Below are 25,322 nucleotides of genomic sequence, written 5' to 3' on the forward strand. Positions count from 1 at the left end.
CTCCTGCTTGCTTTTTTTTACTACACCTAATTGCCTGAGGTTATAGATATAGAAGGGAAGGTGGGGATAAGTTATATACTGTAACACCTTATACACAGTGGTAAGTCTGTGAGATTAGGCATTCTGACAAAGGCTACATATTAATAATACAATAGGGGAAAGTAGAGCAATATATTACTCTACCAAGATAAAACAATTGGTGTAGTCAGCAGGATTTTGGGGTAACCATGTTTTGCACCCTGTTTGCAAATACTGTTGATGTATATGTGTGTGTTTATGTATGTGAATTTTAGGGCATCCTGTGTACAAATGTGGTGGAAGTAAACATTGTTTGGTTGCTGAATGGAATATAACCAACAAAGTGTAGAGACTTCATGTTTGTCACAAGGACACCCGCATGTTTATTAGTGCTGGTGGTAGTGAGTCCCTAATTAAAGTGCTAGGGGGTGGTGGAACATTGCATGCGTCATTCATACAGCATTTAAGTGGTTAAAGTGCTAGGGAGTGATGGGACATTCATGCATCATTCATACGGCACTTATTTGTTTAGAATCTTTGTGTATGTATGTGTATGTTGGCTTACAGGGGCAAAAGTAGGCCAAACCATAACGAAGTTGGAAAATTGTATTAGAGTAAAATTGTAGACTCAGAAATGCCTAAATTCATATTAAAGTCAGCCATCTTTCAGTGGAGTGGCAGAAGCATGCAGGCCAAAGCTAGGAAATGGAAACCTGTAGTGCAGGTAGAGAAAGCAGAAGCTGAGCTGAGCATGCCACAAAATGGAAGATCACAGAGATCAGGTATAAAGAAGACAGCTGCTGTCATAAGAGGTTTACTATCTTGTATTATTGGTAATAAGGAAGATCAGTATGAGAAAGAAAACAGCAAAGTGAATGAAAGTGAAAATGGAATGTTGTGTGAAAGTTTTGAAAGACATAACAGTTGGTGTGATAACTGTGAAGTGCTAGCATATAGAACACTCACTGCTGAAGTGGAAAGCACAGAAAGCAGGGGAAACAAGGAGAGAAAACCACCCATGGTGAAAGTTAGGGCAATAGTAACCAGATCGGACTGGAACCCTAAAAAATGGGTGGGTGACTTACCTGAGACAGATGAGTGCTCAGATAAAGAGTGGGAATGTGACTGTGAGGAAAAGGAGACAGATGAAAGGAAGGGATAACAGCAAGGATGTTTACTTCCATTATTATTCTCCACTGCACCACAATCTCCAGATAATTCTGAGGTCTGTCTAGTATTTAAAGAAAATGCTACACCAATACATATTTCACCACTGTTAGGAAAGGTAACAAGTGCTGCGCTGAAATTTGATTTAGGAGAAAAAAATCAGATAGAAGGCAGAGGAGCTGGTGAGTGTGAATGTCAATTGTTGATTGAAGGGCAGCACACTTAGGCTCAGTAATTCGAAACCTGACTGACCAGTTGTTTAAAAAGACAGCCTATGAAACTCCATGTAATAAAATGGAGAAAAGTGAGCTGGTCTTTAGTAAAGAACAAAGGTCAGTTTTAGGAGAGATGCTGGATCTGGCACTTGGATTTTGGAGAGGGTTTAGCCCACACTTTCAGGTACCAGTTACCATAAAATAAAAAAGGACACACAGGCAAAAGAAAAAAATTAGAAGGGTAGCGCAGGAAGACAGGAAAGGGAAAATAGTTATTTCTGTTACCATTTTCTGGCCTTTTGCAATAGTGCAACTTATTGTCTGAGGTTATAGATATAGAAGAGAAGGTGGGGATAAGTTATATAATATAATACCTTATAAACAGTGGTAAGTCTATGAGATTAGGCATTCTGACAAAGGCTACTTATTAATAATATAATACGGGAAAGTAAAGCAATATATTACTCTACCAAGATAAAACACATACCAACATAGGGGCAGTGGAGTGGGAGGTATTGGAGTTTATGGCAGTCTTGGAGCAATACTAAAGAAAAGTAGCAAAGGTAAAAATTACGTTCTCTCTCTGTTTTTCATGTCAAGTTTCTGTAAGAAGATCAATGTCATATCACATACTTGCAAAATAGTTTTCTTTGAGTGGCACCAAAACCAAAATAAGTCTCTATTATCTCTATATTTAACTCACCAGTCTGTCAGGTAGCTTACAGTGCTGACTGTCCTGATATAATGACAAAATTCTATGAAACATAAGTGTAATGATTATCCCTCCTCATTATTCCATTTTGCAGAATCTTTGCTAATTTATGCAAACAACACCACATAACCACCTAAGTAAGTTAGTTTTTTAGCCTGCCAGGAGCAAAGTTGTAGGTAGAGCCGAGTTTTCCAACCATTTTTCTGTTGTGGCACACTTTTTGTAACCTAAAAATTCCAAAGTGACATCAAGATTATATCGACCACTAAAGCATTAAATCTACACACTTGCTAAACTGTCCGAAGAGGCAGAACTATCAGAGACGCAAAAAAAAAGGCAGCTTGGAGATTGCCATTTACACACATAGCACTTAGAAATTTTGGTGCATTTCCCAGCAGCTTCATTTCTTTGCCCACTCATACAGGCGGTCCTATACCACACACCTAAGTAGCTCTCATTGTACACCAGTTGAAAAACACTTGTTTAGAATATATTTATAAAGTCTTTGATGGTAATGAACAATTGAAGATGGCATTTGAAGAATTTTAACACAAGTTTTAATGTATGCTCATTTAAGAGATGCTTATTAGTTTGACATGTCTGTATCTCATGCCAATCTGAGAATTAATACATTGACCTCATTTTCTTATTTTCTTCTTTTCAACTTGACTTTTAGGAAGACATTCAAATTCAGTTTGTACTTTGTTAACCACCAGGGGGTGCCAGAAAGCCCCAAACCCCAGACACAACTTCACAGACACAAGTCTTATTCAAATAAAACTGATTTATTTCCACAGTTACCTTTTACAAATGTTCCAAAAGCACAATCACCACACTTCTCCTCAGTTTCTGTCTCTTTTCTCCTCCTCGAAACCTGCCTGGTGAGCTTTGTACACTTCCACCCGACTCGCCTGGATGAGGTCAAGTGGCCTCTTTTATCTTAGATCCGGATGTACTTCCAGTGCTAGGGCATAGCCTGATGGAAGTACTTCCGAGTCAATCGGAAGTCCTATCGTATGAGGATTGTTAATCTCTTCAGCTCCCCCTGGCAGTCCCCACAGAACACCTCAGGGCTGCATCAAGGCAGTATTCCCTGCAGGAGTCCGTGTGGGAACTTTAAACCAGGGAGGTCGCCACCTAATGTCCTGGAGGAGGAAATGTACCAGATCAGATGTCCTCCCTAGTCCTTCCATTAATTGTTTCTGGGTCTAACCCAGTGTATTAATTCTGGCATCTTCTGCTTGTCTTCTGGGCGAAACAGAATTTTTTTCTTCTCGTTTTTTGGAGTGGTATAGTGCTGGCCTCCTGTCTGGTTAAGGTGTTCCTGGCAGGGACACCTGCCCATGCGTATCATCCACCACAACTTGCTTCAGTAATATTTTGTTTAAAGGTCAGGTTTCAGGTTATTGTTTAATTTTAAACTATGCCATTAAATTTTTACAAATTTCCTTTGTTTGCTTCTACATTAATTTTGTGATCCAGTGTATATTTACTTCATGATTTATGTATTTATTTTATGATTGCATGTTTTAATGTTAGATGTGATTTATCATGATTAATTCCATGCAATAATGTGATTAATTAGTCAATTTTTTTTAATCGATTCCCAGCCCTGATATTCATTAATTCTATCTTTGACATATGGCCAGTTGCAGTGCCAGTGCTAGGTTATTTTGCGCCCTAGGCCAAGCTTATCAGTGTGCCAACTGACTGTTTGGTAGCTAACCCATGTGGATAGGTTTTTCTGATTGGTGCCCTAGGAAAATGCCTAATTTGTCTTAATGGTGTTACAGGCCTGGCCATTTGACAACAAAAAGGAGGAAAATAAAAACTCCAGTCAGTAAGAAGAAAATAAACCTCTGAGGAATCCATGTCCAGTTATAACACACAGTGATAGTCAAGGTTAGACGTAGACACTGACCATTACTATGGGGAAATCTATGCATTCCAGCAGAGCTTGCAAAAAGTATAGTTCTGGAGCCATGAAAAACCAGGGTAATTGAAAACATGCAGAAAGTGTTTAAAGCCTTGGAATAGCAAGCTGAGTACATAGAATTTCTTTGAAGATCAAAGTATTGGGTACACAGTCCAAGATCAATATGGATTAAGAAGCAATAAAAAGGTAAATGGAACAAATTGTATTTCTTAAAACTAAGCAGTTAAAACATGATCTAACTTTATGTGAATTGTTCCTGACTGTCCTGTTTGCTTTTTCCATTCCAACAGATGGCAGCAGAAAATACTAGTGTGGAACAACATGACATAATGATGTTAAAGCACAGCTGCCTTATATGTCCATATTTTAATATGGAATGTCAGAGGTACAAGCAGACTAGCTACTGTACCCGTACAAAGTCCTTCTCTGCTGATCTTTGAATTTCATCAACCCTGGCTGATCTAACTGGTGCAATAAATGGCTTCAATGAATCTTGTAAACAAGGATCCACATTTTAGTGTTTCTTTTTCAGACTCAAACAGAGATTGAAAATAGACTGCCTTAGCCTGGTATGAGAACCATTCACATCTTTCCAGAAAGGTTAGGCTAGAAAGATTGTTAGTATAAATCACAGTAAGACAGCAGCAGTAAGTAAAATTGTACAAAACAAGATTGATTGTAAGGAATGAGTGTGGATCAAATTGTAGAAGTCTTTAATTCAGGATATGCCCTTCTCAAGGTCTAATAAAAAGACATAGCCTAAAAATCAAAAACTGTTTTGAAAAGAAGTTGTCAGAGAAAATGTTTTACTCTTACGACAACAAAATGTTTTATCTATAAAAACAAAGTTCATACAATGAATGTACATTTGGCTTGTTCCTAAATATGACATTATAACATCACACACTGTACACCATTATCATTGGACATGACAGCAAAAAGTGACATCAAACAAACCAAACCGCAGAATGGAAAAATTGTTGACAGCATCATTGTGCAATACCAAATGAAAACAGTTAATTAGTAGTAAAAATAAACTTAAGACGTTAAAAATGTTATGGTAAATGGTGCTTTCTAATGGAAACATATTTTAGTGCATCTAGTGCCATTATTAGTACAGAAGGATGTTTGGGCTCTGTTGTTAAAACCTTGTAAGGTTCTGTGAGTGTTCTGTGGTGCCCTCTGTCAGTGGCTATCCAATAATAAATTTGGTCTTTGCCCAACTAAAATTCAAATTTATTACAGATGGGTGATATAGATGAAGTCTATGTAGAGACCAGCTTAGTATTTGTGCTCCAACTATATTAGACTTTTTGACCAACCTAGTATAGTACTCCTAACTTTTAAATAGGCTGCTTAAGGGTCAAAATATTTCACTTACATATCTGAAGCACAAAATGTCTTATTCTGCTAATAGATCTCACTCTGAAGCCTTCAGAAAAATTGAAGAAGTCCTCAAGGCCTGCAATGGGAGAAAATTCAATATTTTTTACTGAGAGAGAGCAGAAAATTTCCTCATGGAGCAAACAAATATCTTAAATGCCAATATGTAAGCACAGTTTACTAAACTGAGATAGCAAATTGCCAATATTAGGTCTGAGCAATGCCAAATTAAAAACAAAATTCACTCTTTATACTCTATTATTTAACAGCATAGTGAAAAAATTGGATCCTTGTGCAATGAAACTGTGGCTATTAAGTAAAAGCTGACAAAACAAGACGATCATTGTCACAGAAAACTCTTAGAATGATGATAACACATGATATTCTGTCCAACGTCTGACCAAACTGTTTTACAAAATCAACTAGTACTTCTTTGAAGATTTAAAGGGCCCACCGGTTATATTTCAAATCATCACTTTCTTTCCAGCCCCACTCTTTCATTGTCAGGTTTTTAAAATATACCAATAGACAACATGTATTGGCTGGGAGCCATAAGGTGCTATAGATTGTCCACGAGGTGAGCTGCATTAAGTGCTTCAATTATAACTCCATCCAGAGAAGGCATGAGATTAATCTGGTGATTAGAAAGAGAAAAGAAGTTGATCTACAGTATGACAATTCCTCTTTCAACTGGCGTCATTAAAATTTAGGTTGGTCAATTCTTACCGACTCTTCGATTCTCCTCAGCATATGCTATGGGCCAGTGACTAATTCAGTACTACAGGATGCTTTGCCATGTAAATATTTTTCAACTCTGCTTTATCTGTGCATCCTAAGCAGCAGTTAGAGTTCTTGGAAATGACTGCACCTCATAAATAACCTTAATGCTGTTCTTTATTAGCCTTATAGTAGAATTGATGGTCTGCACATGGTCTGGTTTTGGGCTTCTTTATTTTAATTTAACCTATTTTTAATGTGCTGTAGAACACTTTTTCTTTTACAACAGGCTTTGCACTTTCAGACATCTGCTTTTGACTTGTTAGGGGCTTTGCAATGCATACTTATTATAGTGTTGCTCAGTGGGGTGGTGTGGAGCTTTACCTGGAGTACTTTGTCTGCTGTTGCACTCATGGTGCTAGTTGTCACTGTTAAGTGTCTCTTCCATGGGCTCCTGTAATGATTCTGTTGCACTTTCTATTTGCATTAATCCTTCTGTTTGTTTTGGCTGTTATTTAGTCACCCATGGGGGAGTCTGTATTCTCTCTGCTGTTTGTACTGCCTTTGACTATTTTTTTATTGTGGGGATTTGTGAGATGTTGTGGCAAGGGTGAGCCTTGTGTTATCCTTCTGTGTCCTTTGACATGGTTGCTGATTGCCATGGTGCTGCTCCACCACAGCCAGTTTGCATCTCTAATTTTTATTTTTCTTGCTACTTGCTTTACCTATGAATAATCTTTCTGTCATTGACATATTAACATTGCATTATAACAGAAAACTCCCTTAAGGGTGAGTTAGGGGATATGCTTCCAAAATAGATGTTATCGAGTTGCTGCTTTCTGGTCAGCTCTTAGTGAGAAATGCAGAGTACTTATACTAGAAGGAATTAACATGGAAAATCAATAAATTGTGCAGGAGAAATGAAATTGGTCAGTTTTGTTATCTATATACTGTACAGAACTTGGAAAACAAAAAATTATGTTTATGAGCATTTAGGCACCCACTCTGTATCCAGCCTCTTTCCTACTTAATCTATGCACTTGGCCGATAAGTCTTCATGGCTTTGACATGTGTGTAGACATTGATGCAAATATGGCTATGGATTCACCCTCCAGTAGGGTGCATCTTTTTCACTCAGCCCACTTTATTCATAGATTCTGTAAAGACCCTAGTCTTGGAGACAGCTTTCATCTATTACACCCATTAACTATAGAATACTTTTTCTTTTCTCCATGTCATAAGTCTCTGCCACAAATTGATTATTTATTTGTCAAGCATTGGTCCCATTTACTCTAGATTCCTGTCATTTTTCCTTTCTAATCTCTTATCACAAGAGCATTCATCATAAATTCCATCTACTACATTTTAACCTTGTGCCAGCAGATTGAGATTCAATACATCAATCTTATATATAGGCAATTTTTCTGATTACTTAATCTAAACTAAACAATGGTTCTGTAGAGGACCTAAGAATCCTCTGGGAGGCTACCAAGGGCTGCATCTACAATGTGTTTATCTCTTTTTAATTACATTCTAATTGCTTTAAAAATAAACAGATAGTCGATACTGATTCTCTGCTTTCTTATGTGGAGTGGTCTAACCTCCAATTAACAGATAAAAACTTTGAAATTAAAATATCAACTGTTAGAGCTGAGCTAAACATACTCCTTTTGAAATTGTCAGAATTTCAGACCTATAAGACTAGGGTTCATTATTATGTTTTCTGGGCAAAGCCCAGTAAGTTCTTGACTCTCCACCTTGATTTCCTCACGGCCCTCTGTTCTTGACCCTCTGCTTTTTTGTCATTTGGTATCAACTGTTCTATCAGGCAATCACTAATGACCCAAAAAAAAAACTGAAACAATTTGTCAATTACTAAGATTAATTTATTCTCTAAGGTACTTATTATCCTCAGTTTATTCATCTTTCTTAAGATTTGTTGAATTTTCCTTTCCTTTCAGAGAAGGAAACATTGTGCTTGCATGTTCCTGTCACTCTGAAGGAACTGAAAGAAGCTCTGGGTACCATGAATAAAGGCAAAACCCCAGGCATTGTTTGCTTTCCTCCTGAGTTAATTTTAGCTTTTTTGTAACAGCTGTCTTTACCTTTTTTCCAGATTCTAAATGTAGCCATTTCCTTACAGTATTTAAACTCAAGTGAACACTGCAATCATCACTCTCCTATTAAAATAAGGCAAACATCCCACCTGGTGTCATAATTACAGGTCATCATCTATAATTTATATAGTGCTAAAGTCCTAGCAATACAGACATCAATCTGTTATCCATAAACTGATTTCAAACTAATTAAACTATTTTTTATCTGCTCCTGTTTTCATTAGATGATATTAGAAAACTCATTTATATAAATCATTCAGTCCCCTAATTTCCTTTTCCTTCAGGTTTACTCTCCTTGGTTGCTAAAATGACATTTGATTGGTTAAACTTATAATTTGTTTGTCAGATGCTAGATAACTTGGAATTTAGAGTTTGTGGGCATAATAAAACACTCCTTTGGCTGGCTGCTCACAAATTCAGAAATTTCTTTCCCTCAAGGGCACAATATTAGATTGCACACCTTCCCTTTTATCATTACAGATCAGTTTAAATATCTAGGGGTAAACATCACAAGTAATCATAAAGCTCTTTATCAACAAACTTTTATTATCTGCATTAGAAAAAATTAAGCAAGACTTGCATGAATGGTCTACCCTTCATCTCACTTTAGCTGGAACAATTAACATTGTTAAGATGAATATCCTTCCTAAGCTTCCTTTTCTATTTCATAACATTCCAATATACATCAATAAATCATTTTTTAAGAAGTCAGATTCAATCATAACTTCATTTATTTGGAATTCAAAACATCTACGTATTCAAAGGGCGACCCTACAAAGACCTAAGGTAGAAGGCTTTACCTAACTTCAGTTTTATTTTTTTATAAATTAGTTTTTTATGGGTGGGGGTTGATTTGATTCAAACCTAGTTTTGTACACTTGACTTGCTTATATGGAATGTTTTTTGATTTTAAATAAATTCAATAATATGTTAAAAAAAATTAAGACATTTCTTTACCTTTCTTTATTATGAGGGGATCCAGACAGGGCTCTCTTTTCTCTCCCTTTCTCTTCCATTTATCATTAATGCCATTGGTTGAGGCAATTCACACATCAAAATTACATCTTTTACATCTGTAACCTGACTCAGCTTCATATTCTCTATGATTCCCCTACTTTCTGTTCCTTCTTATTGGTCAGTAGTTTGTTGTTTTCTCCAATTTTATTTGAAATAGCAGGAGACCCTGAATGAAACATAAGGTTATAATTCAGGATGAGCAAGATACAACAGTGTCATAGTCAGAGTTAGAATTGTACTGTTGAGCTTATATGTTATGTCCAGTGTTATGCCCACTTTGGAAATGGATAAGTTCTTCAGTCCTTCCAGCTTGGTTTTCCATTGAGTCTGCAATTTTACTCCTCTGTGAACTGAATTTAATTATATGTGCCAATTTGAGTCTTGCCTCTCAGTAAGGAGACCAGGGATCACATTCCCAGTCCACCCTGAGTGGAATTTGTATGTTCTCCGTATGTCTGTGTTTCCTCCCACTGTCTAAAAACATGCAGGTTAAGTGAATTGGTGATACTAAATTGGACCAGATATGTGTTTGTCCTGTGATGAGCTGGCACCCTGTCTTGGGTTTGTTCCTGCCTTGCACCAAATGCCATCTGGGATAGGCTCCAGCACCCCCATCACCCTTCAGAACTAAGCAAGTTAGGAAATGACTAACTAACTGACTGAATTTGAATCTTAGTATCTTTAAACTCCACTTACAGCTCATTATAATGTATAGTATGCTATAGAAAATTGGCATAAAACTGAAAGGAAGTTAGTTAAAATGACCAGATATCATATGCACTCATGTTTAATAATTATGCATTGCTATTAGGTGGATGTAAAAGTTTCCTGACTGCTTAAATGGAGCATTGCATCAAATCTTTGGGTGAGCTGTTTGGTGGTTCTGCCCTTAAATTATTTCAAAACTTCCAGTCTCATTTTGGCATTTATTTTCCCACCTTTTTCTACTGTCTGGAGCTTCATCCAGCACTTACAGCCTATGGTGTCATCCTCTCTTTTTCTCTTGGAAAGCCTGTCTCAGTTCTTTATTTACTGCATGTTATGTACCAACTCATAAACCACAACCCCTCATCTCTCAGTGGTTGCACAATTTCATATTACTCTTCCTTCTTTGCTGGGTTACCATTTTTTAAAATATCAAATTCTCATCAAGAAACCAAAACCGCCAATTTTCTCAATTATAATTTGTGCATTGGTTATACAGGGTGGGTCAAAATTATGTTAACACTAATGGTACAGCTATGTACTGTATAACTAATATACAATTTTTTTGGACAATTTATGTGCCATATATGGTACATTTGTTGAACTTGATGGCGATCAGGTTGAGACATTCCTGTAAATCATCTTGAAGTATGTTTTGTGAATAAATTGTTTCCGCCATTCAAATAATAACATAATTTTGACTCACCCTGTATTTACCCCTAATATTCAGCCCAAATGCTCTGTGTCACTTTTGCTTCAGATGATGTCTCATATGCATTGATTTCATCTTCCTGTTCTTGCTTTCTGGTCACTAATCACTTGTTCATTCTCTTCACTGTTGTCAGTTACTACAGTACTGCTCTATTGCCACATATTCTTATACTCTAGAACTTTTAGGCCTTGCTCTGTAAGTACATGATCATAAATTCTAATGTAAGTTAAATTTTTCCTTTCCTAAAGATGGAAGATCCCTAATTTAATTAAGGTTGAAGAACTGGCTGCCTAGCTTTTACAACCTGATTCTTCTTGAGTTATCTGCATTATGACTTAATAGCGCATCCAGCGACTCCATTCACAACTGGGATTCTGCCAGTCTTTTTTGGTTGGTGAGTGCATACCTTTAGCTTAAGTGGTTCTTCTGCTGATCTGTTAGCTTGCATTCTTCCTTTATGTACAGGGAGGCTCCAAACACTGCTTTCCAGTCTGACCTTCTTCACCTCCTTTCAAAACTGGTGACACCCTTGCCCTAAAGCTCTTATCTCCCAGTACAATATTTTTATAAGATAATCCTTCCATACATGAGTCCATTAAGGAGATGCATGATTTTGACATTATATAAATATTTTTAATTACATATAATAATGTTCAAAGGTATCAATGTTTAAAGGTGCATTAGTATATTGGTACATTTTTCATTTTTGCAAATTCATTGAACACATTGGCTTGCCTCATCTGAAAGCTGTTTCTTCTGAGCATTTGTTCCTGATATTTGTGATGTTCACCATCTTTTGTTTCTGACCTTACATCTAGTCCTCCACCTTTGAAAGCCCTGAATTAAGCTCCATAATTGAAGTCGGTTAGGTGACTCCTTTTCTCATTCTGCACACAGAGCTCCTTTGTGAAAAAAGAATAAAAGAAAGTATATTTCTGGAAAGGAAACAAACTACTTTCTATTCTTGTTCTGTAAATTAAACTCATCTGTATGAGAACTCTGTTGTGCCAATTCAAGGGTAATAAATGCACCCTGGAATAGGCAAGTCAGGCTCTTCTAATGTACCTTTAACAAGAATAAAATGACATACTGTATTTGGAATAAGAAAATGTACACAACTATTGAAAAAATAAAATGAGTCACATTTTGGTTTGTTAACATTATAGACTAAAAGCACTTTAGTACTGATAGTTATTGAATGTATTACACATGAATTCAAACAGAAAAATACATTCTGCAATATTTGACAATATTTCAGTCCACACAAACAGTAAATAATCCAAACAACTATAAATATAACATAACACATGGGCAAAGATCACACTTCTCCACACACATATGGTGACAAAACCATGCTCTTTAAAGAAATACACAAAATAAAAGTATAGCACATTGTATTCCTGATATTTCATTTTTTTCTCTGCAAAGTTCATATAGACAGGTTGCACTCACTACTTGCCTGAGGCCAGGAAATTGAGGAAAATGTATTCTTCCCAGGATGGAGAATTCAGTATAGTTAGGTACTGAAGGTGCGCTTGCCACGCTGCATAGCTTATTGAGTGAGGGATGTGGTGTCAACATGGTTATAAGTTGTAAGGGATGGCCGGTGGTTCAATCCGGCTGGGACGTCCCTGGAAAAGAAGAATGGAGAAAGGCAGCCTTTTCAGGGCACTGCATCCCCCAGGAGGCTAGGTGGCAGCTCCCCTGGACGGCAACAGTTCCCCGGATTTACTCAAGGCATCCTGGGACATGTAGTCCGTTTCCTCAGCCCTGTTGGGTGCCATGGGTGCCTCCAGGGGGAGCTCACAAAGAACCTGGGGACTCCTATTGTTACGACAACCGGAAGTTCTTCAGAGTCACGAGGACGGAACCCCGCAGTACTTCCGTGCTACTCGAGAATGGATGATGTGGCATTGAACCCGGAAGAAACACTTCCGGGTCATGGACTATTTAAAGGACTGGTGAAGACCCAGCAAAGAGAGCCGGAGTTGAGAGGTTGGGTGATTAAGCTGCTGGGAGTGGAGGATTGATTATTGTATTGATTATTATTGAGTATTGGAGTGTGTGGTGCTTTGTGCACTGTATTGAAGAAAATATTAAAGAATTCCTCTTGTTGCTTTTAAACGTGTGTCCTGGACATCTGTCTGGTGGGTTTAGCAGGGCAACAGCGCCTCTAGCGTCCACATAGTGTATCTCTTCAGAATGATATTCAAGAAATTAAGGCCATCCAAAGAAGAAAAGTAGAGATTTAGACCAAAATAGAAGAAAACTGAAGGAAATGCCAGTGGAAATTACAAAATAGAAGGAATGCAGTTAGGTTTTCATATCAGGTACTGCATATTGTGCAAAAGAGAAACAGAAATCATTTTAACTTCAAAACTTCCATTTTAGCATCCACACTTTAGAATTTGAATCATGTTAGTAGTTCTACAATTGAGACCCAAGAAGAGATATGGATCTCGATTCCAACTCAATATTAAATTCCATGTGACTTTTTTGCTCTTTAGACAGCAATGAAAACAATCAGTTGTGTGTCAACACAGGCTTAAATATTGCCACTGATTCAGGCGTAAACGAAGTTGTTGTGAACCCATTTTGGGATAATTTCTCAACTTTCTGTATAGTTACTGTATTTTATGTTTTTAAAATATATTTCTGATGGTCAATAATTTTATTGTCATTTTACTTATATCATTGTAGAGCCATTTTTTTTTTACTTTTCTTTCATGGCCATCACCATTTTCTGGCTTTTATTGCTGTCCACGTGGCGGTTGTTGGTTATGTGGTTTGACAACAGTACTGTGTGTGACATGATCACACCAAGACAGGGCCAGATTAAGAGCTTTGGGGGCCCGTAGCACATTTCAAATTTGGGGGCCCTTTTGGTCTGCATCATCCGAAGTTTAGATTCTGAACAGTTCAAACTGGACTAAATAATTATTTTACTCTCGATTATAATAAGAATCTTATAATATTTATGTGAATTTTATGTGTTGGGCCCCTAAAGTTTTGTTGTGTAAGAAATTTACAGTTTAAAAACGTAAAGATAATATTTTTAAAGACCAGTTTTTCAATGCTACACTTTTTCATTAAATATTGGGTCCACCATTTGGGGGCCCCCAAAATTGCAGGGCCCGTAGCATATGCTACATGTGCCTATTGGTTAATCCGGCACTGCACCAAGAGTATCTAGGGTAGTGTCACACATTCACTCAATGTCCAGTTTTATACAAAACAAATAAAAAAAAGGGATAATGTTACTAGTTATGATTAGTGTGTTTTTCCATTATTTACTTAGACTTTGAACTTTAATTTTGTTTTTGTTATTTTCCCTGGCTATTAGTTAGATTTTTCTGGTTTCCAATCCGGTGCATTGCTAATTCATGATCCCTTTATTATTTTTCTAAAGGTCACTTTACTTCTTGATGTTTTGGTTTACTATAATAGTCCTTTTGGATTTGCCATTGATATGCATTAGCCACAATAAAGCTATATACAGAAGAAATATATTTGCTAAAAGATTATAAGACCTGTTTGTAATTACCACAATAATAAATCCCATACTGCACATAATGTTTTTACATATCCTGTGGAAATGAGATGAAAGAACAGAACATAAAAGCACAGGATAAATGAAGAGGTGCAATTGAAAAAGTGCAAAGAGAATTTGATGAGTCAAAGATAGCAAAAAAAAGATAATTATAGCAAAATATGAAATATAAGAGATAAGTTCATCCACCCCTTTTTAACCTTAATACAATTCAGAGTTGCAAGATATTTAAATATTAGATATGGAGAAAATAATGAGAAATCTTAAAGCCCTGACACAGTACTACGACTTATGTTCGTAAGAGAAATGAGTTTTGTTTTTTTTCTTTTTTAATAAAGAGGCATAAAAATGAAAGATGCAATTAAAGAAGACAAATCAACTGAGGAGATAAAAAGAATACAGACAAAAGGAGGGCAGAACAAGAAAGTAAAGGAATTAATGAATTATCAAAAAATATATCTAAAATAAAAAAAAAATAATAGCAAAAGAACATAGACATTTTTGAATTGTGGAAAAGGGAATAAATATTAAAGTAATGGAAGAAACAAAGGAAAAAAAGAGAAATGATTTAGAGAAGAAGAAAACCCCAAATAATAAAGAAAGTGAGACTTTATTTAAAGTGAGACTAATTCTGAAAATTGGTTTGGAAAAAATAAGAAAATGTTACAAGCACATTTTACAAGTTTGGGCATATTAAAACTCAGCCCAGTTTCTGTTGTTTTAATGATTTAACTCAGGGGTTCTCAAAGTTGGTCCTGGGGGCCCACTGTGGCTTCAGGTTTTTGCTTCAACCAGATTCATAATCAGTGACAATTGACAACACTGATCTCAATTAATTAGCTGGTATTTTTTTTTCTCCTCTCTTGTTCTACATTATGAAAGCACAGAGGCATGACTTTTACATTTATAAGATATTTAGAAATATGTCGGGTTTTGCTGTTGATTTAAATTCTTAACTCTCTTTTGTTGCTTTCATTATATTTTGCTCTTTCTCTGTGCAGTTTTCTCCCTTCATTGTATTTTATTAATGACAATTAAAAACAAGCAGAGCAGATACCCAGGCAAACAACACTGAATCATGAAAGGCTGCAACTACTTTAGCGTCAGACCCACTAATTAGTAAATAATGGATTAATTAAACAATAGAACACCTGGAAAAACAGAATTAAAGTCAAAAAATACATTATTCTCATATAACTGCTTAGCACATTTTAATTTTTTTTTTTTTTTTTACCAAACTTAGGTTTCTAATTTCTATAGTGTTCCCAAAACACAGACTCTGGGAAATAACAGTTCACTTAATTAGCCCAGGAGTCCAATTAAAAACAGAAGCTGGTTAGAACAAAAAACCAGCAGCCACAGTGAGTTCCCAGGACCAACTTTGAGAACCCCTGATTTAAATAACCAAAATTATACATAGCTAACTCTGTACTATCCTGTATGGTGTGAAGTGGAATAAGTAGAATAACAGACCAGAACATGAGACATAGTCGGGTGCCTAGCCAAGTCTGAAAATAGAAAATCAGTTCTATTTGTTATCAATCCTATTCAGAAACCAAAACAGCAAATTCCAGATAACTAATTCATTTAAAAATAAAGTGAAAGTAAATTCTATATTAAAAAAACCCATCAAAGTATGTAATAAAACGTCCAAGCAAACTGTATTTAGCAAAAAAAAGAAAAACAGACTAACATAACATTTTACATAACATAACAAATTTACATATAGTAGGCTGGAGAATTAAGATTTCCAACTTTAAAAAGACCAACCTGTCACTTTGATATGTAAACAGGTGATTGAATCGCTGTAGAGAAAAGCAGACCAAGAACTCATATCAGGATTACCTATCAAGATGCACAAAGTGGTATGAATGTCAATTTCATTTTATTTTTACAGCACTTTTCAATAACCAAAGTTATGTACAGCATAATAAAACACAACAACAAAATACACTGTAATACTCTAATCAGAAGGAAATAAAAGTGTGAATAACTATCACTAAGTCCTTCAAAGAGGAAAAAGACTTAAGCTTGAACATTTACTTGAGGTGATAAAAGCTGCTTCTGACAACTGCACTCAGTACTTGCCTGAGGCCAGGAAATTGAGGAAAATGTATACTTCCCAGGATGGAGAATTCAGTATAGTTAGGTACTGAAGGTGGGCTTGCCCCGCTGCATAGCTTATTGAGTGAGGGATGTGGTGTCAACATGGTTATCAGTTGTGAGGGACGGCTGGTGGTTCAGTCCGGCCGGGATGTCCCTGGAAAAGAAGATTGGAGAAAGGCAGCCTTTTCAGGGCACTTTGTGGGACTGATCTGTCCCACAAATGTGAACTCTGAATCAAAAATATAACCGAAACTCAACTTTTGAGTTGTTTACAGTAATTCCAAAGCCTAGATTCAAATTCTTCACTTTATCAGTATTATCAAAAATAATTGACAAACATTTGTTTTCATTAAGGTGAAGGAAGCTCTCTGCAATTTGGGCTATGATCTCATTAAAACAGTCAGTAAGGGATTCAGTTTGTTGAGTATCCTCAGGGGTCATAGACAGATAAATTTAATTACTGACCGCATAGCAGTGATAAATTATAGCATTCTTTTAGATGTTTGCAAATGGAGGCATATATAAAGAAAAGAATATAGATGCCAAAGACAGACCCCTGAAGAACTCCACATGGCAAAGAAGCCGAAGAAGAAAAGCAATTACCAATTTTAAGAGAAAAAAACCTGTCCCTAAAATATGATGTAAGCCATTTCAAGGCTGTCCCCTGGATGCCAGCCATACGCTTTAGGCATCACAACAAAACAGAGGGATCAACAGCATCAAAAGCTGAGCTCAGATCCAGAAGAAGTAATTAATACACCACATTTTCTGGAGTCAGTAACAAGGAGTAAATCACTGATGACCCTCACAATAGTAGACTTCATTTTGTGATACACCCTGAAAAAATACATTTTTTTATCAAGACAAATAGAGAGTTACTGATACACCACTTTTTGTAGGCCTTGGCTATCACTTAAAACCAAGGGATCTAGATTTAGATTTTTAGCAGTGGTACAAACTCAGCACATTTACAAACTAAGGGTACAACTATATGAGCCAAGCTACTATTAGTTATACAAAGAATCATGAGAGCAATAGTGTCACGCAAGATATTGATAGTCATAATTAAGATGGACAAAAACAACAAGGACAACAACAACATCTTGTACAAAATGCATTGTGTCTTTATTCACAATAAGAAAAGGTCAGTTTGTATTCAAAGAGTACAGTGCAAAACTCATCCGATAAATAATCCTTTATAAAAACAGTGCATTTGTGGAAGTTAAAACCAATAAATAAATGCAATAAATATGTTTAAGTCAAGAATAAAAGCAAAGTCAAAATTTGCTTAATGCCTTTATCTTGCATCTTGAGCCCCAGTGCCTCTCTGTCTCTATGCCATCTCCTGTACTCACATTCCTGATCTGCTCAACAGCCTGAAGCACCAGCTGTTCCAGTCAATCATCTTGGACCACCTTTCTTTGGTGTATGTAGGTACCCAGCAAGCCTGACTCCCTTGTCCCACCAGCCTCCTTCGGTATACATAGGATAATCCCAGAAGCAACTGGACAATCTCACTCGTCAGTTGTTTACCTGCAATGTTTGGAAATATGATCAGCTTTGTTACATTTAAAGAATTACATTGGTTCCGAGGTGAGAAAGATAACGTATTCATAACCATCCACATGGAACCTCAACGGTATGTTTAACTCATCCTCTGTATTTTTTAAAATCATTAAAACTTGCCTCTGAAAAGAAATCACATATTTCATCTGGGGTGCTTTACACCCTAATTGTATTCATCTACTATACAAGATTAACTGTCCATAAAGAGATAGCTCTCTTTCAAGAGTCTTGGTACATTAGATAAAGTGATCTTTTTTGCTTGAGTAGTAAGAGGTATTATGGAAGTTAAAGTGTCCCTAATAACAACTCCATTTTCTACCAATCTGTGAACAAGATCTGTTGTAGCAACAAACACAACCACCGCATTGCTCATTCTTGAGGATGAATGAATATTATCATATCACATTCCCTATACCTAACACACATTCTTCTAGAGAACAGGATGCTTCTGGTATTAGCTTCACCCCATGTTGTTAGGTGAGCTCTTTGAAATCACTGTTCTGAAAACAGACAGCTCCTGAGGAGGTCATTTTGACTTCCTCAGAATAAACCACCTCAACACAAAGGTAAACAGAGATAGAATATCAATTAAGAACAAAAAAAGGAAAAAAGACAGTAAAATCACAAACCTTCAAACTCTCCCGCTCTCCGACCACTCACCACTCTTGCGAGACAAAGAAAGAAAGAAAGAAAGAAAGAAAGAAAGAAAGAAAGAAAGAAAGAAAGAAAGAAAGAAAGAAAGAAAGAAAGAAAGAAGAGATGTTAAGTGTACTTCATAGACCTGCAGGAAAGCAGCAATAAAATAAGCTAACTCATTCTTTAGTGGAAACACTAGCATACTGTATTGTTTAATTGTGATCTTTGTATATTTTGTGACAAAGAGATCAGTCATCCATATTGTTATTTTTTTCAATGATGTTCTGTGCACTGACAAAGACTAAATCCTCTATGGAAAAACCTTTGAATAAGATATACTACATAGTGGTCATGTTGTTTATTAGTTGAACAAATATTTTGAAAGCTCTGCAAATGCTTAGTTATTGTCAAAACAACTTATATATTCTCGGAAAGGTAGGTTTGCAGGCTGCATGTTCACTGGCAATTGTCTCATGTGGACAAAAGCAAAACTAATAGCTCATGTTATGTCTGTTTTATATTTGGAAGCTCCCTGTACAATGTGATTATTCAGTATACTGGTTGTGCTGCCTAAGTAAGACAGGTTGAAATCTAAACTATTAACGTAGACCTCAGCATTAGCGTTTGCAGTGTACCATGCAATGCACATGTTTATTATATGCTATTTGGTATGGGATTCATAAAAGCAGTGTAAATGTTTGTGATGCACCATCTATTGGAAGGACAGAGACACAGCAACCAGACGGACACACATACAAACACACAGACACCTATCCATTTATTTAACACTAGAATTACCAGAGTCTACGAAAAAACTCGTAGATCCGGCCCACCTTAAAACCATTCTCACCTCTCCTTTGTCTTCTAAATGTGCTGATTAAGACGAGCAGCGAGTAGCCAGCTATTCCATCCCCCACCGTCGCAGAATGTTCACTAAGTTTTCCCAGCTGATGCCTTGTTTGATTATCTGGAAGTGACTGAACTGCTGGAGTTTTAGAATGGAAATAATAGATCGCTATTTGGAATACAATGTTCCGTTTCTACAGTAATCTGTGTAAACACATTGCTAAAACAGAAACTTTTTCATATTTTAGTAATAAATGTTACAAAATGTAGGCATAAACTATAGAATCTGTGAAGCCTGAAATCCAAACATCAAATAAACACTTTCACAAAAGGTTCAAGGATGATACAACAGCTTCTGTGGCTTAATGCTACGGTTTGCTGACTTGGGGCACAGCTGCCCTACCGTGCAACAGAGACGTCAGTTCGATTCCCAGCTTTGAAGAAAGTGGTTTTTTTTCCTCAAGCGGACATTAAATTTATAAATTGGTATGCACTGTAAATTGTTAAGTTTAAAATGTCAATCGCGGTTATTTCTGTTGATTAGTTCATGCTTTTTTACTTAGAGTCAGAACAGGAGCTTTTTCAGCTTATTCAGCTTCTGATCTGACTCAAACAGCGCCAGTATAACTTCACACCCGATCTGACGCTGTTCGTTTTCAAATAATATTGCATTACTTCGACGATGTTTTCTGATTGGTACTATTCGCGTCATAAAATGATTTCTTCAAAACGTCACATATATTTGTCTCTTTCTTTTTTTAAAATGTGCGTTGTAGCACGCAGCAACCAGCCACCTGCATGTTCTTGCGCACACTGATTCAGATTCAAATGTTAACAGTTATATAGCACGGAATGGAAATCAGCAGTTCTTAGCATTGCACCACGCAAGTTGTTATATCAACCACCTACTGTAACTTGCTTTCTTTTTTCTTCGGTTATAGTCTTGAATAAAAGTGCACTTGTTTTGTTATACTTTTACATCAACATATGTTCCTGTGTTTGAGCTACATGGGCATGCTCAAAAAATACATGTATAATGCCACGAAAAGTGCATGCAGACACTTCAGTTCGCAAGCATTGGTACGACAATGCAGTCACAAGTACACTGCACAGCTTTAGCGCGTCTTTATGTGAAAACAGCAGTATCAGATGGGGAGTGTCTGATGATTGCATATAGCGCTGAAGTTACTGCTCTTTACTATGCTTTCCTCTGCATGTCCTGGAGTACAAAAGAAACAGCATACAGCAACACATGGGGACTGGCAATATTGGGGGAAAAAAACACGCGGTCGTATGTATCGTGATACAATGCAGAGCTATTGCGCGTCTTTATGTGAAAACAGCAGTGTCAGATGGGGGGGAGGGTTGTAGGGAAGGATCCGGAACGCGACTGAGACAATGAAAAGTGAATTTAAAAAAAAATAAACAAAGCTAACCTTTACAAATATCATAAATTACACCGGCTGTTACAGACTGAAATCAAATGTATCTTTTTATTCTAACATAGTGAAAATAAGAACACTTCTCAAAAGGGAGACGTGCAGGATCGAACTCATGACCTTTTGATTCCCAGTCAGCAACTGATGGCTTTTTTTTGTACCTTTTTTGAAAGTGTTTTTTTGATATTTGGACTTCAGACTTCATACATTATATAGTTTATGCCTACATTTTGTCATTTGCTACTAGAATATAAAAAACGTTTCTGTTTTAACAATGTGTTTACACAGATTACTGTAGAAATGCACTCCACTCTAAAACTCCACTTCACTCCCAGATAATCAATCAAGGCATGAGCTGGGAAAAGTTTGTTTACGTTCTAAGTCGTTGGGGGGATGGAATAGCCGGCTGCTGGCAGCTTGTCTTTATCAGTACATTTAGATGACAAAAGATGCTGTCGGAGAGGTGAGAATGGTTTTAAGAAGCGATTTAAGGTGGGCCGGATCTACGAGTTTTTTCATAGGCTCTGGTAATTCTAGTGTTAATGTGGATACTGTCACACATTTGCGAATAGGAGGATGTTATATGGAGGGCCAGGGGGTGGCGGGGTGCACTAAACCTTCTCCTGCAGACCAGCCACGGGAAAACCTGTCTGATTCAGAGCCGATGATGTGCCTTCCAGTTCCGGCGCCCAGAAGAATGTTACTTCTGGTTCCAGCATCCAGAAGAATATCACTTCCGGGACACAATCTAACATCAGAAGGACATCGCTTCCGGTTCTCTTACATCACTTCCTGTCTGAGTCCTTAAAGCCGCCATCTTTGCAAACCCTCAGCAGTTCTGTTTTGGACTCCATTCTGAGAACATCTCTGTACTATTTAAAAGCCTTTTGCAGCTAGGAATAATATACAGGTGGCTGCCCTAAACCTTTTTAAGTGCGTCGAGTCTATTCCTTTCACAGTGGCGTAGTCGGTAGGATGATGACCTCCTGGAGAGAATGGAAGTCAGACCAAACATAGACTCGACACACTATACACAACATATGGAAAAGGCGCAAGCAGCCCAAGTCCGATGCTATAACCGTGGTACGTCTCTTCGGGAGTTCTGCTTGGGAGATGGAGTCATGGTTTTAGTTCCTACCTCACATTCCAAATTACTGGCTCATTGGCAAGACACCTATGAAATTAAAGAGAGGAAGGGACAAGTTGATTATTTGGTGAAACAACCGAATTGTCATCCCAGCGAGCTGATATATTATGTCAATTTGCTGAAACTGTGGAAGGACAGGGATTTCAAGCCCTCCTCCGGATAGCCCCACTCTCTCTTCGCTCATAAATTACACCTTAATTTCGGAGATAATCTGACTCACCAATAACAACAGGAGCTCGAAGTAGTTATCCTGTCTGTCCCTGAGGTAGTAAGTGAAAATCCAGGTCGGACCTTCCTGGTTGCACCTGACATTGTGCAGAAACCTGGGGTTATAGTCCGAGAACGCCTGTACAGAATTCCCGAGGCAAAAAAGGCTGAAGTGGAGCTGGACCTAGGTGTGACTGAGGAAAGTTATAGTCCCTGGTCCAGTCCGGTTGGAGGTTCTGCAATGACTTCCGTCGGCTTAACCAAGTCTCCCAATTTGATGCCTATCCGATGCCGCGAGTGGACAACCTCCTCCAATGGCTAGGTAACGCCAATTTCTTGACTATATTAGATATGACTAAGAGGTACTGACAGGTTCCCTTAACAGATTCCGCTAAGGAAAAAACAGCGTTTAGCACCCCTAGCGGGCACTGGCAGTATCTTGTTCTCCCATTTGGATTGCATGGGGCACATGCGACATTCCAATGTCTGGTGGACAAAGTGCTCCGTCCTCATAATTCATATAGTGTTGCCTACTTGGATGACGTTGTCATCTATTCCAGCACCTGGGAGGAACACTTAAAGCAGGTTCGAGCTGTATTGTGGTCACTAGCAAAAGCTGGTCTTCGTATTAATCCAAAGAAATGCTACTTTGGGTTAGTCGCAGCCATATATTTAGGCTATCTAGTGGGCCGGGGTATGGTGAGACCACAGTATTGTAAAATAGATGCCATCTTAAAATGGCCCCGCCCTATAAACAAGAGGCAAGTTCAGGCCTTTCTCGGTTTAGCAGATTACTATCGCCGGTTTGTACCCCGGTTTTCTGAGAGAGCTACGCCTTTGACAAACCTCACAAAGAAGGGGAGACCTAATCACTTGGTATGGGATGAGACATCAGAGGCTGCATTCAGTGACCTGAAAATGGCCCTTACGTCAGCTCCTACAGTATATTGAAAGCGCCTGACTTTTCTATACCTTTCTTCCTCCAGATTCGGACATTTCGGACACAGGTCTTGGAGCCGTGCTGAGCCAAAGTGTCAATGGAGTTGAACACCCCATTATGTACCTGAGCCGGAAACTGCTGGATCGTGAAACCAGGTATGCGGCAGTGGTGCGGGAAGCTTTGGCTATTAAAATGGCGATTACTCAGCTGAGATATTACCTCTTGGGGTGTGAGTTCACTCTTGTGACAGACCATGCGCCATGTCACAATCGTGCGAATAGGAGGACGTTGTATGGACCAAGCAAAGATAATTCCACACCAGGCCAGGAGGTGGCAGGGTGCACTAAACCTTCTCCTGTTATCTCTGCAGACCAGCCGCGGGAAAACCTGTCTGATTCAGAGCTGATGACATCCCTTCCAGTTTCGGCACCCAGAAGAATGTCACTTCCGGTTCTGGTGCCAAGAGGAATATCACTTCCAGCACACAATCTGACATCAGAAGAACATCACTTCTGGTTCCCTTATGTCACTTCCTGTCTGATCCCTTAAAGCCCGCCATCTTTGCAAACCCTCAGCAGTTTTGTTTTGGACTCCATACTGAGTCCAAAACAGCCAGGAATAATATACAGGTGGCTGCCCCAAACCCTTTTAAGTGTGTCAAGTCTATTCCTTTCACAATACATAAGTGAACTGAACACCTAAGGTGGGCAGGTAGCCAGGATATTCTGGTCTAACAGATCAGAAGTCTAAGTACCAAAAGGACTTAATCAAACCAAATATCAAAGTCCAGAAGTCAAAAAGGAAGCAATGTTCCTATTGCTACTTTGCTTTTCCAGCCATTCCTATTCTAATCAAGCCATCAGGTTTACATTCCTTTTGTGAGAGTGATCCAGACCTCTGACAAGTAGTCATGTGGTGTCATTGTATATAAGCAGAGCATGATGACTCAGCATGGTCACTGCACTACATAACTGACAAAGGGAATAGCTGGCTTCACCATCATGGCCAAGGCCATGCAAAGATAGGCACAAAATGGCAGCAACCATAGAAAAATAGAACACAAAATAGCTACAATTATGATAAAATTAACAAACCACTTGAAATAAACACAGAATTCCCAGTAAATTAATGGAATCGAACCAGGACAGTTAACAACAGATTCATTGTGGTAAGCATGTACTGCATATGGAAGTACAAAAAGTGTTACACATTCCCTGTGGCTTTCTGTTTGGGCACTCTAATTTCTTCCAACATCCTAATGGATGTGAGTGTAAGGTGAACTGAAGAACTGTGAATTGGCCCAGTGTACAGTAAGTGTAGGTATGTGAGAATGGGCCCTGAACTGGTGCCCTATCCAGAGTAGTTTTACCTGCCTTGCATGCAGGACTGCTGGAATAGGCTCCAGCCACTCATGACCCTAAACTGGATCAATGGTGTTTGAAAATGTTGCTATATCATGAGTTTTGTGTCTTATATATGGAGTTATATCCATTGATTTTCTAATATCTTTTAGCTTTGGAAATACCCTTAAAAGTAAAGCAGCTCACTGCTGCTTGCTCATTACGTTAAAGCTGAAGTCAACCAAGTTTAATTTTAACTGTTTCAGGGTGGATGTCGACTTTTGGCGAAATTCAGGGGTAGAGGACGGTAATCAGCTGTTAACGGTGACAAAACTCGCCGTTATGTTTTAGTTCGACTCTTTTTAAAGTTAGCTTCGTTGATTTGACCAAGGTTTTCTGCCAATGCGTGAGTAGCAAAGAGCAAATAACCCCTCAAATGGCATCGACATCTGGCGAAAGACCAAAGTGAATGCGCAAAGCAAAATACTTTGCTGACGACGTTCACCCGGGAGGACCACCTCTTACGATGTGACAAGAGGTACAAACCAGATTGCGTCACACTGCAACTGCTACTGCTGTGCAAAGACAGCCAGGCAAGCTGGTCCATCGCATATTCCTGCTGATCACTGAGCTGCCCCCTTTCTTTCCTACTCGGAACCTTCCCTCTGCTCATTCAACAATTCCTGAGTGTTCCTTTGGCAAGGAGTAGCTTTTAAACCGCATCATAGGATAATTTTAATTTAAAACTCTAGAGTCACTATTGGGGACAGGGAAGTCCCACATATCCCCAACATCACTAGATTACAACTGTGCCACGTTGTTACTGTAGGAACTATACTCCTGAGC

Source organism: Erpetoichthys calabaricus, chromosome 11, assembly GCF_900747795.2.
Source record: "Erpetoichthys calabaricus chromosome 11, fErpCal1.3, whole genome shotgun sequence".
Lineage (NCBI taxonomy): Eukaryota > Metazoa > Chordata > Cladistia > Polypteriformes > Polypteridae > Erpetoichthys > Erpetoichthys calabaricus.